The following is a 14,491-nucleotide window of genomic DNA, read 5'->3' as shown; positions in this document are numbered from 1 at the left end:
ACAAGGATCAATGGTCAATGACGAATGAACGACGAAGAATGAACAAGGATCAATGATCAATGAAGAATGAACGATGAAGAATGAACAAGGATTAATGGTCAATAAAGAATGAACGATGAAGAATGAACAAGGATCAATGGTCAATGACGAATGAACGATGAAGAATGAACAAGGATCAATGATCAATGAAGAATGAACGATGAAGAATGAACAAGGATCAATGATCAATGAAGAATGAACGATGAAGAATGAACAAGGATCAATGATCAATGAAGAATGAACGATGAAGAATCAACAAGGATCAATGAGCAATGAAGAATGAACGATGAAGAATGAACAAGGATGAATGATCAATGACGAATGAACGATGAAGAATGAACAAGGATCAATGATCAATGAAGAATGAACGTTGAAGAATGAACAAGGTCAATGATCAATGAAGAATGAACGATGAAGAATGAACTAGGATCAATGATCAATAAAGAATGAACGATGAAGAATGAACAAGGATTAATGGTGAATAACGAATGAACGATGAAGAATGAACAAGGATCAATGATCAATGAAGAATGAACGATGAAGAATGACCAAGGATTAATGGTCAATGACGAATGAACGATAGAAAATGAACAAGGATCAATGATCAATGAAGAAGGAACGATTTAGAATGAACAAGGATAAATGATCAATGAAGAATGAACGATTTAGAATGAACAAGGATCAATGATCAATGAAGAATGAACGATGTAGAATGAACAAGGATCAATGATCAATGACGAATGAACGATGAAGAATGAACAAGGATCAATGATCAATGAAGAATGAACGATGAAGAATGAACAAGGATTAATGGTCAATAACAAATGAACGATGAAGAATGAACAAGGATCAATGATCAATGAAGAATGAACGATGAAGAATGAACAAGGATCAATGATCAATGACGAATGAACGATGAAGAATGAACAAGGATCAATGATCAATGAAGAATGAACGATTAAGAATGAACAAGGATTAATGATCAATGACGAATGAACGATGAAGAATGAACAAGGATCAATGATCAATGAAGAATGAACGATGAAGAATGAACAAGGATCAATGATCAATGAAGAATGAACGATGAAGAATGAACCAGGATCAATGATCAATAAAGAATGAACGATGAAGAATGAACAAGGATTAATGGTGAATAACGAATGAACGATGAAGAATGAACAAGGATCAATGATCAATGAAGAATGAACGATGAAGAATGAACAAGGATTAATGGTCAATAACAAATGAACGATGAAGAATGAACAAGGATCAATGATCAATGAAGAATGAACGATGAAGAATGAACAAGGATCAATGATCAATGACGAATGAACGATGAAGAATGAACAAGGATCAATGATCAATGAAGAATGAACGATGAAGAATGACCAAGGATTAATGGTCAATGACGAATGAACGATAGAAAATGAACAAGGATCAATGATCAATGAAGAAGGAACGATTTAGAATGAACAAGGATCAATGATCAATGAAGAATGAACGATTTAGAATGAACAAGGATCAATGATCAATGAAGAATGAACGATGAAGAATGAACAAGGATCAATGATCAATGAAGAATGAACGATGAAGAATGAACAAGGATCAATGCTCAATGAAGAATGAACGATGAAGAATGAACAAGGATTAATGGTCAATGACGAATGAACGATTAAGAATGAACAAGGATCAATGATCCATGAAGAATGAACGATGAAGAATGAACAAGGATCAATGATAATTGAAGAATGAACAAGGATCAATGATCAATGAAGAATGAACGATTAAGAATGAACAAGGATTAATGATCAATGACGAATGAACGATGAAGAATGAACAAGGATCAATGATCAATGACGAATGGACGATGAAGAATGAACAAGGATCAATGATCAATATAGAATGAACGATGAAGAATGAACAAGGATCAATGATCAATGAAGAATGAACGATGAAGAATGAACAAGGATCAATGGTCAATGACGAATGAACGACGAAGAATGAACAAGGATCAATGCTCAATGAAGAATGAACGATGAAGAATGAACAAGGATTAATGGTCAATGACGAATGAACGATTAAGAATGAACAAGGATCAATGATCCATGAAGAATGAACGATGAAGAATGAACAAGGATCAATGATAATTGAAGAATGAACAAGGATCAATGATCAATGAAGAATGAACGATTAAGAATGAACAAGGATTAATGATCAATGACGAATGAACGATGAAGAATGAACAAGGATCAATGATCAATGACGAATGAACGATGAAGAATGAACAAGGATTAATGATCAATGAAGAATGAACGATGAAGAATGAACAAGGATCAATGATCAATGAAGAATGAACGATGAAGAATGAACAAGGATCAATGATCAATGACGAATGAACGCTGAAGAATGAACAAGGATCAATGATCAATGAAGAATGAACGATGAAGAATGACCAAGGATTAATGGTCAATGACGAATGAACGATGAAGAATGAACAAGGATCAATGATCAATGAAGAATGAACGATTTAGAATGAACAAGGATCAATGATCAATGAAGAATGAACGATGCAGAATGAACAATGATCAATGATCAATGACGAATGGACGATGAAGAATGAACAAGGATCAAAGATCAATATAGAATGAACGATGAAGAATGAACAAGGATCAATGATCAATGAAGAATGAACGAAGAAGAATGAACAAGGATCAATGGTCAATGACGAATGAACGACGAAGAATGAACAAGGATCAATGCTCAATGAAGAATGAACGACGAAGAATGAACAAGGATCAATGCTCAATGAAGAATGAACGATGAAGAATGAACAAGGATCAATGATCAATGAAGAATGAACGATGAAGAATGAACAAGGATTAATGATCAATGAAGAATGAACGATGAAGAATGAACAAGGATCAATGATCAATGAAGAATGAACGATGAAGAATGAACAAGGATCAATGATCAATGAAGAATGAACGATGAAGAATGAACAAGGATCAATCGTCAATGACGAATGAACGATGAAGAATGAACAAGGATCAATTATCAATGAAGAATGAACGATGAAGAATGAACAAGGATCAATGATCAATGAAGAATGAACGATGAAGAATGAACAAGGATTAAGGGTGAATAACGAATGAACGATGAAGAATGAACAAGGATCAATGATCAATGAAGAATGAACGATGAAGAATGAACAAGGATCAATGATCAATGAAGAATGAACGATGAAGAATGAACAAGGATTAATGGTCAATAACGAATGAACAATGAAGAATGAACAAGGATCAATGATCAATGAAGAATGAACGATGAAGAATGAACAAGGATCAATGATCAATGACGAATGAACGATGAAGAATGAACAAGGATCAATGATCAATGAAGAATGAACGATGAAGAATGACCAAGGATTAATGGTCAATGACGAATGAACGATAGAAAATGAACAAGGATCAATGATCAATGAAGAAGGAATGATTTAGAATGAACAAGGATCAATGATCAATGAAGAATGAACGATTTAGAATGAACAAGGATCAATGATCAATGAAGAATGAACGATGAAGAATGAACAAGGATCAATGATCAATGACGAATGAACGATGAAGAATGAACAAGGATCAATGATCAATGAAGAATGAACGATGAAGAATGAACAAGGATTAATGATCAATGAAGAATGAACGATCAAGAATGAACAAGGATCAATGATCAATGAAGAATGAACGATGAAGAATGAACAAGGATTAATGCTCAATGACGAATGAACGATGAAGAATGAACAAGGATCAATGATCAATGAAGAATGAACGATGAAGAATGAACAAGCAACAATGATCAATGACGAATGAACGATGAAGAATGAACAAGGATCAATGATCAATGAAGAATGAATGATAAAGAATGAAAAAGGATCAATGATCAATGACGAATGAAAGATGAAGAATGAACAAGGATCAATGATAATTGAAGAATGAACAAGGATCAATGATCAATGAAGAATGAACGATGAAGAATGAACAAGGATTAATGATCAATAAAGAATGAACGATGAAGAATGAACAAGGATTAATGATCAATGACGAATGAACAAGGATCAATGATCAATGAAGAATGAACGATGAAGAATGAACAAGGATCAATCGTCAATGACGAATGAACGATGAAGAATGAACAAGGATCAATGATCAATGAAGAATGAACGATGAAGAATGAACAAGGATCAATGATCAATGAAGAATGAACGATGAAGAATGAACAAGGATCAATGGTCAATGACGAATGAACGACGAAGAATGAACAAGGCTCAATGCTCAATGAAGAATGAAAGATGAAGAATGAACAAGGATCAATGCTCAATGAAGAATGAACGATGAAGAATGAACAAGGATCAATGATCAATGACGAATGAACGATGAAGAATGAACAAGGATCATGAAACAGTCGTATTGTTAGAAGATTTCATTAGTCGTTTTTAGCGCCTAATTTTTTTTCTTATATATTTGTTCGTTACTAATTATAATTTAATTAGTGATGGTAGTAATTTGAAAAATCTCTACGATGATAAGAAACTTGTTAATTCGTAACATGATTATGAATCGTAACAAGTAACGTAAACTTTGGAGGTAAAACTTAAAGTTGAGCAACTACCCATAACAGTTCAAAAAAAATTTAATTATTACCCAAGCATATTATATAACCATGATGGGAGTAAATTAAATATTTCTCACATATACAAGTGATTTTTAAACATGAAGTACAAGTTACATAACTTGTTACATGTACAACAATTTTTACCCAAACTTTAAACTATCTTAGATAAACCTTTCTTATACCATAATAGACCAAATTGAGGACAAAAAACACTCCAAATCAGCCCCAAACAGCAGCTAATATAGCTGTCCCAAATCCCCTTAGTAGCTCCTTGTTCACTTACACACTCAAGCCAATCACACTACCCAAAACCCCTTTTGTTCTACCCAAAGCTTGTGCATCATTACAAGCATGCAAGAGGCAAATATTTGAAGCAAAAGCACTCAATTTTCTGAATTGTTATTCAGCCATAAATCCCAACACATTGCTCCCAAGTTCATCCATGAACAAACACTAGAATCCTCTAAACTTTCAATAACTAAAACACCTTCTTTTCTCATCAAATCTTCTTCAAAAACCCATCTAAAACTTCTGAAAATTTATGTTTATAAACTCAAATCTCCCATAAAAATAATCTTCATCTTAAGAGCTTTCCATAGACACCAAACTTGAAGAAATCCACCAAGTATAGAGTAAGTTATACTCATTTCTTTATTCCACTAGTTTTGTTAAAACTTGTTCATGTAAAACATTTTTTTCATTTTTTTTACATGAATCTTTCTATAAACTAAGATCATTATAAAATGAGTATTTTATCTCTAAACTAAGAAAATCATCACTTGTAAATCTATAAAAATCGGCCACAATAGAAAGTAAGAAGATGTTTTTCCACAAACATATAAATTTTGTTACTTAAAGGATTCAAGTAAATTATGGGACTTAACTAAGTATGTTGCTCAACATAATAAGTATACTCCAAATATGTTAAAATCATCACAAGTATTAGTCTAACAACTCTAACTAGGAAAAGTTAAGTGCATGTTAGAAATCCAAATTTATTATTGATTTTTGGATGAATGCAATATGTTTAGTTGAAGAGTTGGAGTTGAGACTTGAAGGGCAAGGACCCGAAGTTAGAACCGCTTCTAAGAACGCGTAGGAGCTTACGGAATAATTATATAGGCTTGGAGTCGAGGTATGTCACATGGGGTGATTTTTAAAGGATTTAAGAACAAGTTGGGAAAGTTTGTGTATAAACTTTTTTTAAAAAAAAAAAAAAAAAAAAAAAAATTCCCAAAGAGAAGTTCTTAAATCTTGAAAGATGATGTCAAAATGATAAATTTGAGTATGAAATAATTTATTACATGTATTATTATTGTGGGCATCATGCATGTTGATTTTATAAATTATTGTATGTTTAAAGGCATGTTTAACACTACTTTGTGAAAGTTATTGTGATGGAAATGATTATATGAATTTGAAAATATTTGAAATTCATTTTAAAAGAAATTTTCAGTAGCTATATGTTAAGAAAATTTCTTGGATATTTTTTTTTTGAGATTATTCGTTAAATTGATATTTTAATGGATTTTAAGGTGTTAAATACTCTTATTATAAAACATGGTATTAGATGAACTCTTCATCATCAAAAATAATTAATAAAAATATATTATAATGTCTCCAACAAGATTTGGCCAGAATATATTTAGTTTGGAATTTTTTTTTAAATTTTTGAATAATCGTTAAATTGTTTAACGGTAAATTGTAAAATGGTAAAATATAAAATAATTACCAAACAATGACATATGGACTTGAAATTTTTATCACATACTCATATGGACAGTAGGTAAAATTGGTAAGAGTTTGGGAAGGTTTCGTTGACATTTAAGGACCTTAATAATTTTTACTCGGTTATTAATAATCGGTAAGTTTGAAAACGGTAAAATACAAAATAAATACTAAATGACGTCTTTTGGACATGAAAATTTTATGAGGCACTTATATAAGCAGTAAATACATGTTCAAAAATTTATATGGATTTTCGTGACCATATATGGACTTAAATAAATTTTATTCGATTTATCGGTAAAATAACGATATTAATTATTAAAAATATTCCACATGATTTTTAATGGTTATTTAAAATTTTATACCCCTTAAAATAGCTTCTGGAATATCATATAAGTTTTTATAATATTTTATTCGGACTCAAATAATTTTAAACCTATTTTATACTATTTATCGATAAAATGTCTATACAAAATAATAAAACATCATACATGAGTTTTATAAGTTCAAATGGCCTAATAAACATATTATATGACTTCTGGAACATTGGTATAATTTTATAAAATAAATTATTAATTATTTACTAATTTATCAAAATAATAGAAAATGTTTATTTATTAGAAAGTGTAATATTGTTAATTAAATTTGGGTAAAAATAAACCTATATAAAAAAAATTATAATTATATTAATAACCTACTGCCTCATAGTATAAATTAATTTTAAATGAGACGGTTTATAAATTTTACGGATTTAAGAGACCATTTAAATAACAGTAAATACCCAAATTGTCGAAAATAATTGTAAGATCGTTATAAATACGCATAACCCATTATAACTTGATGGGACAAACTTAAATTCATTTTAAATAAGGTATTATAATGACTTGATTAATTTGGGCCTTGTTGGAGAATTAATATGTACTTTGTAAATCAATTATCGATTTTATTACCGGCAAAACTATCTCGTATTTAAGAAAATAGTGTTTTATGAAATCTTCTGTATTAATGATTTTATAGACTTATGAATCATATTCTAGTTGTTTTGAATGAATTTCAAAACCCTTTTAAGTTATATTTACTTTAAGAAGGATTGGAACAAAACATTTTAGTGGTTTCCTTAAAAAAAATCGTATTGATCTTTAATCACTTTTTGTTACTATGAATTTCCATACATGCTAGTGATGCCCCAATATAATACAAAGGTTATGTTTAATGATATGATTATGCTAAGCATGTTTTACCCATGTGGGAAATATTATGATTTGATTTTGCTAAGTTGCAAATAAAGTATGTTTTGCTATGTGCAAATAAAAGATGTTTATCATATGGAGAAAGTTAATATTTTTGACTTTCAAATGCTATTAAAATTACAAGATATATATTATGTACAAAAAAAATGTTTTAGCCTAAATGGCGGGTACATATGCCACAGCAAATGTTGTGTGCATGATTAAACGGCTCACCAATGCTGAGCGCGTATTGTTCACAATACCATTGTGTTACACTTGCCGGACATGTCGCGGACGGTAGACCGACTACCAAACGAGTCACAGGATGACTCACAGAGTACCCATGTAAACTTATGATATGAGTTTGAAATTGATTTGGATCCATTGAGATCTTATGATTTATAATGAAAAATGAGAATTTTAAATTACTATAGAGCCATTGAACTTCATTTGAATCATAATATGATTTATCAAATGAAAAAGCATATTTCAAAATGAATTTACTCAAATAAAAAAAAAAAGAAAGATTTTAATAACTTGTTTGACGGACACCAGTGTGTTTATACTCAGCCTTTTTGCTGATACTATGCTTTGTATGTTTTTCCAATGGTTTTGTTTTTAGAGTAAACCCCTATGGCACCTCGACGGAGAATGGATATGCGAGCGGAAGTTGAACCCGAGTTGGAGTATGACTCCCCTTTTGTTTAGATCTCTTTATTTTATTTGAGAGATTATTAGTTTAGATTTAGACTATTTTAAGGATGTAATTTGAATTTTGGACTTATTTCGATTTGGTTGTAATTTTCCTATATTTTGGACAGTTAAGACTTCCGTTATATTGCTTTGGTTTGGTTCAAGAATTATACTTGAATATTAGTTTAACCTTTAAGTAACCCCTTAATTGTGTTGGCAAAAGTAAGCTTCCGCTTGATTAATACTAAATTCCAATTAGTGTTTGCCTTCATAATTCGAGGCGGTTACAGTTGGTATCAGAGCCAAGGCTTTGGAAGCTTGTCTAAAATATCAGGAAAATTAGAGAACGAGTTTAACTTAAAGAAGTTGAAGCTAACTAATGGAAGTAATTAAGAAATGAGCTTAAAATTTAGGGATTATTGGTAAAGAAAGGATTTAAGTAGTAAGTCTAAATTAAATCAGGATACTAACTAAGTACCATTAGTAAACTAGAAGTCTTAAAAGTTTCTTGTAAGCAAGTGATGATCCAATTATGTGGCTAAGTTGTCTATGCATGATGGTAAATTAAGTTGAGGAATGATCATTAAAAGTGTTGAAATTGCTAAACAAGTGATCCAATGGGATGGAAATTGATGAAGTTATTAAGCCATTAAATCAATAAAGTTAAGAAAGTGTGTTATGCAAGTGCATATCTATTTGTCTTAAAGGCATAATTATTAATTAGTTATTACCTCTTGGCAGGAACCTAGAGGAAATTGGGGAAAGAATGGATCCCCAAGCACAATTGAATCTCCTAACCGAGCAACTCAGAGTCATCCAAGAGACCAATGCTCAATTAGTCCAGTTCATAGCCAACCAACATGCCAGTGTGGATGACGAGACTAAGTTTTACAAAAGGCTTGCTACCCACAGGCCTAAGACCTACAATGGTGCTACAGATCCAGTTGTCCTTGAAGATTGGATCAATGAAACCGAGAAAATTCTTGAGGTGGTAAATTGTCCAGAAAATCTTAAGGTTAAACTTGCAGCATTCTATCTAGTGGGACCTGCAGAGCTTTGGTGGAGAGCCCTAAAAGGTGTCTTAGCTGCCTCCACATCTGCTGGTGGAGCAACACAACCCACCAGTTGGAGATGGGAAGATTTCTTGAAGAAACTAAGGGAGAGGTTTTACCCAGCAGCTCTACAGAGACAAAAAGAATCAGAATTTCTTTACCTGAGGCAGCATTCTCTTAGCGTTACCGAATATGCTAACAAGTTCTTGGAGTTGGCTCGATTTGCCCCAGATTATGTGCTTGATGAAAAGAAAAAGATGGATCGCTTCTACAATGGTCTCAACTTTAGCTACCAAAAGTTGATGGGTCAATATGAGTCTTTTCAAGCTATGTATGAACATGCTGTGGAGAAAGAAATGGTCTGCAAGAGAGAGGAAGATGTGAGGAAAAAGAGATCTGGAGGAGACCAGGGAGGTCAGAGCAAGAAGCCCAGAGCTGAGGGAAACTTCAAGGGGAATCAAAACCAAAACCTCAGAAACTATCAAAACCAAAACCGCTTCAACAGTAGTAGAAACCCACAAAACTCCAACCCGCTAAAAAGTCAACTGTGTGATAGATGCAAGAAATGGCACTCTAAGGGAGTCAACTGTGAAGGTAAGGCTGTGTGTCTGAATTGTGGAAAACCAGGTCATTTGGCTCGAGATTGTTGGGGCAAGAACCGGGGAAACCCCGGGAATGGTGGAGCATGATACTCAGGAAATCAAGGGAACCAGCGTAACAATAACTCTCAACTTCGCCTTGAATATAAAGGAGGCAATAAAGCCTCATCTTCTGGAGGCCAAGGAAACCAGTGCCTGGGAGGAGGAAAATTCTTTGCCATTACTACAGCAGAGGAACCTAGCACTTTGAGTCCTAAGACAGAAGGTAAAGTCATTTCCGGATTACTGTTATTGCTTGGTAAGTCCGCCCGTGTCTTATTTGATTCTGGGGCCGACAATTCTTATGTTTCTAAGTCATTTGTGAGATCCTTGGACTGTTCTGTTAATGTATGCCCTATAATGCATAGAGTTGACTTACCCGATGGATCAACGGTATCATGTAATACAAAGTTGATTGATTGCCCATTAGTAATCCAGGGTAAGGAGTTCCATGTAGACCTGATTGTATTTGACTTAGGAGGGTTTGATATCATTCTAGGAATGGACTGGCTAGGTAAACACAGGGCAGTGATTGAGTGCTATGAGAGGATTGTAAAGGTTGGGAACAATCCAGGGGATCAAGTAGCTTTTAGTGATGGGACCATACCTAATATCGAGCCAGAGATGATTGAGAGACTTACAACCTTTCCAAAGAGAGGTGGGGAAGCCCAAGTCTACCACATGAGCGAGTCAACATACAAGGAGGTCGACTTAAGCCAGATCTTGATATTGCGAGAATTTTCTGATGTATTCCCTGATGATCTACCTGGGTTACCTCCAAAGAGAGAGATTGATTTTCACATTGACCTAGTTCCAGGGTCAAGCCCGATTTCAAAGGCACCATATAGAATGGCACCACTTGAGTTGGCTGAACTAAAAACCCAACTCGAGGAGTTACAAGATAAAGGGTTTATCAGACCAAGTGTATCACCATGGGGAGCTCCAGTGTTGTTTGTGAAGAAGAAAGATGGGTCTTTGAGGCTATGCATTGACTACCGGGAGCTGAACAAAATCACCATCAAGAACAAGTACCCACTTCCTAGAATTGATGATTTATTTGACCAGTTGAAAGGAGCCGGAGTTTTCTCTAAAATTGACTTGAGATCTGGTTACCATCAGTTGAGGATAGCGGAGGAAGACATTCCTAAAACTGCTTTTCGCACCAGATATGGGCACTATGAGTTTAGAGTGATGCCGTTTGGGTTAACCAATGCCCCTGCAGCATTCATGGACTTGATGAATCGAACATTCCATGACTATCTTGATAAATTTGTTGTGGTTTTCATTGATGATATCTTAGTGTACTCTAAGACAGAGAAAGATCATGAGGAGCACTTAAGATTGGTATTAACACGATTGAGGGAAAGAAGCTTTTATGGGAAGTTGAGCAAGAGTGAATTCTGGTTGGATCGAGTTGTCTTCCTAGGTCATGTAATCTCAAAAGATGGCATAACAGTGGACCCCGAGAAGATAAGGACTATCATTGATTGGCCAGCACCGACTAGTGTAACTGAGGTAAGAAGCTTTATGGGTTTGGCAGGTTATTACCGAAGATATGTTGATGGGTTTTCTAAGATCGCACTACCGATCACCAGTTTGGTTCGAAAGAATACCAAGTTTGTGTGGTCACAAAAGTGCGAAGACGCTTTCCTAGAATTGAAGAAAAGGTTGACAACGGCTCCAGTGCTTGTATTGCCCGAGGATGGGAAAGAGTTCACGGTATACAGTGACGCATCTTTAGAGGGCTTGGGTTGTGTACTCATGCAAGAGGGGAAAGTGATTGCCTACGCATCGAGACAATTGAGGCCAAATGAGAAGAACTATCCAGTGCACGATTTAGAATTAGCTGGAGTCATATTTGCCTTAAAAATTTGGAGGCATTATCTCTACGGCACTACTTGCAAGATCTACACCGATCACAAGAGTTTGACTTATCTGTTTACACAGAAGGAGCTTAACATGAGGCAGAGAAGGTGGCTAGAATTGATGAAAGATTATGACCTCACTTTGGAGTATCATCCCGGAAAGGCAAACCGTGTAGCAGATGCCTTAAGCCGAAAACCGAGAATGGTCATTAATGGACTAATTTCAGTGCCCTACGAGATTTATGTGGAGATGAAGGAGCTAGAATTGATTGTGGTTAAGAAGGGATCATACGACAGCGTTCTCAATTCTATGAGTACAACACCGAGCCTACATGAGGAGATCCGTGAGCTACAACAGTATGATGACTTCTTGTCAGAGTTGAAGATTGGTATTGAAAAGGGTGCAGTTAAAGACTTCAGAATTGCTAAAGATTGGAGTATTCATCTAGAGGGAAGGTTATGCGTGCCTCGAGATCCTGAATTGATAGAGAAAATACTCAAGGAGGCACATTCGACTATGTATTCTGTCCACCCAGGACGGGATAAGATGCTAGCAGATTTAAAACAATACTTTTGGTGGATGAACATGAAGAAGGATGTCGAGGATTTCATAGCTCGATGTCTAGTATGTCAGCAAGTCAAGATTGACCACCAGCGCTCTCCGGGGGAGTTGCAACCACTTCCCGTGCCTAAGTGGAAGTGGGAATCAGTGAGTATGGACTTTGTTGTTGGATTGCCCCGTTCGAGAAGAGGAAATGATTCTATTTGGGTGATTGTTGATCGACTCACTAAGACTGCCAGATTTATTCCTGCTAAAGTAACTTGGAAAGCAAAACAATTAGCTGATTCTTATGTGAAAGAAGTACTTAGACTACATGGTATACCGATGACAATAGTTTCAGATCGAGATCCAAAATTTGTGGCTCGATTTTGGAATGAGCTACAAAGGGCATTCGGCACGACCCTTAATTACAGCACCGCTTTTCACCCAGCTACAGATGGGCAGACGGAGAGGACCATCCAGACTCTAGAGGATATGCTTCGGGCATGTGCCCTTGATTTTCAGTGTTCGTGGGAGGATATTTTACCATTAATAGAATTCTCCTACAACAATAGCTACCAGAGTAGTATTGGTATGGCTCCGTATGAGGCCTTGTATGGCCAAAGGTGTAGGACACCACTTTATTGGGATACCGGGAGGTCTGGTGTGCTAGTTGGACCAGAGATGATCAGAGAGACCGCTGAACAAGTCAGAATCATTAGAGACCGGATGAAGGCTGCCCAAGATCGACAGAAATCCTACGCAGACCGTAGGAGGAGGAAACTTGAGTTCCAAGTCGGTGAGAAGGTGTTCCTTAAAGTCTCGCCAACAAAGGGAATCAAGAGGTTCGGAATGCAGGGGAAGCTTGATCCTCGGTACATTGGACCCTATGAGATTTTACGTAGAGTTGGAGAGGTAGCTTATGAGTTAGCATTACCCCCACAATTAGCTAAGGTTCACAATGTGTTCCATGTGTCGCAATTGCGCCGGTATGTGTTTGATCCATCACATGTTCTCCAGTATGAGCCAATTCAGCTTGTTGAAAGCTTGCAGTATGAGGAAAAGCCCCTGAGGATCCTCGGTCGAGAGGTTAGAAAACTCCGTAGCCGCACGATTCCACTTGTGAAAGTGCTATGGAGTGGACAGGATGCCGACAGTGCTACTTGGGAAAAAGAGGACGACATGTTAATTAGATACCCTTACTTATTTGAGTGATGTATTTATAACTATTAGTTTGAGTTAGTTTCGAGGACGAAACTCTTGTAAGAAGGGAAGACTGAAACAGTCGTATTGTTAGAAGATTTCATTAGTCGTTTTTAGCGCCTAATTTTTTTTCTTATATATTTGTTCGTTACTAATTATAATTTAATTAGTGATGGTAGTAATTTGAAAAATCTCTACGATGATAAGAAACTTGTTAATTCGTAACATGATTATGAATCGTAACAAGTAACGTAAACTTTGGAGGTAAAACTTAAAGTTGAGCAACTACCCATAACAGTTCAAAAAAAATTTAATTATTACCCAAGCATATTATATAACCATGATGGGAGTAAATTAAATATTTCTCACATATACAAGTGATTTTTAAACATGAAGTACAAGTTACATAACTTGTTACATGTACAACAATTTTTACCCAAACTTTAAACTATCTTAGATAAACCTTTCTTATACCATAATAGACCAAATTGAGGACAAAAAACACTCCAAATCAGCCCCAAACAGCAGCTAATATAGCTGTCCCAAATCCCCTTAGTAGCTCCTTGTTCACTTACACACTCAAGCCAATCACACTACCCAAAACCCCTTTTGTTCTACCCAAAGCTTGTGCATCATTACAAGCATGCAAGAGGCAAATATTTGAAGCAAAAGCACTCAATTTTCTGAATTGTTATTCAGCCATAAATCCCAACACATTGCTCCCAAGTTCATCCATGAACAAACACTAGAATCCTCTAAACTTTCAATAACTAAAACACCTTCTTTTCTCATCAAATCTTCTTCAAAAACCCATCTAAAACTTCTGAAAATTTAT

This window comes from Amaranthus tricolor, chromosome 14 (assembly GCF_026212465.1).
Source record: "Amaranthus tricolor cultivar Red isolate AtriRed21 chromosome 14, ASM2621246v1, whole genome shotgun sequence".
Lineage (NCBI taxonomy): Eukaryota > Viridiplantae > Streptophyta > Magnoliopsida > Caryophyllales > Amaranthaceae > Amaranthus > Amaranthus tricolor.
Note: the sequence above shows the minus strand (reverse complement) of the source record.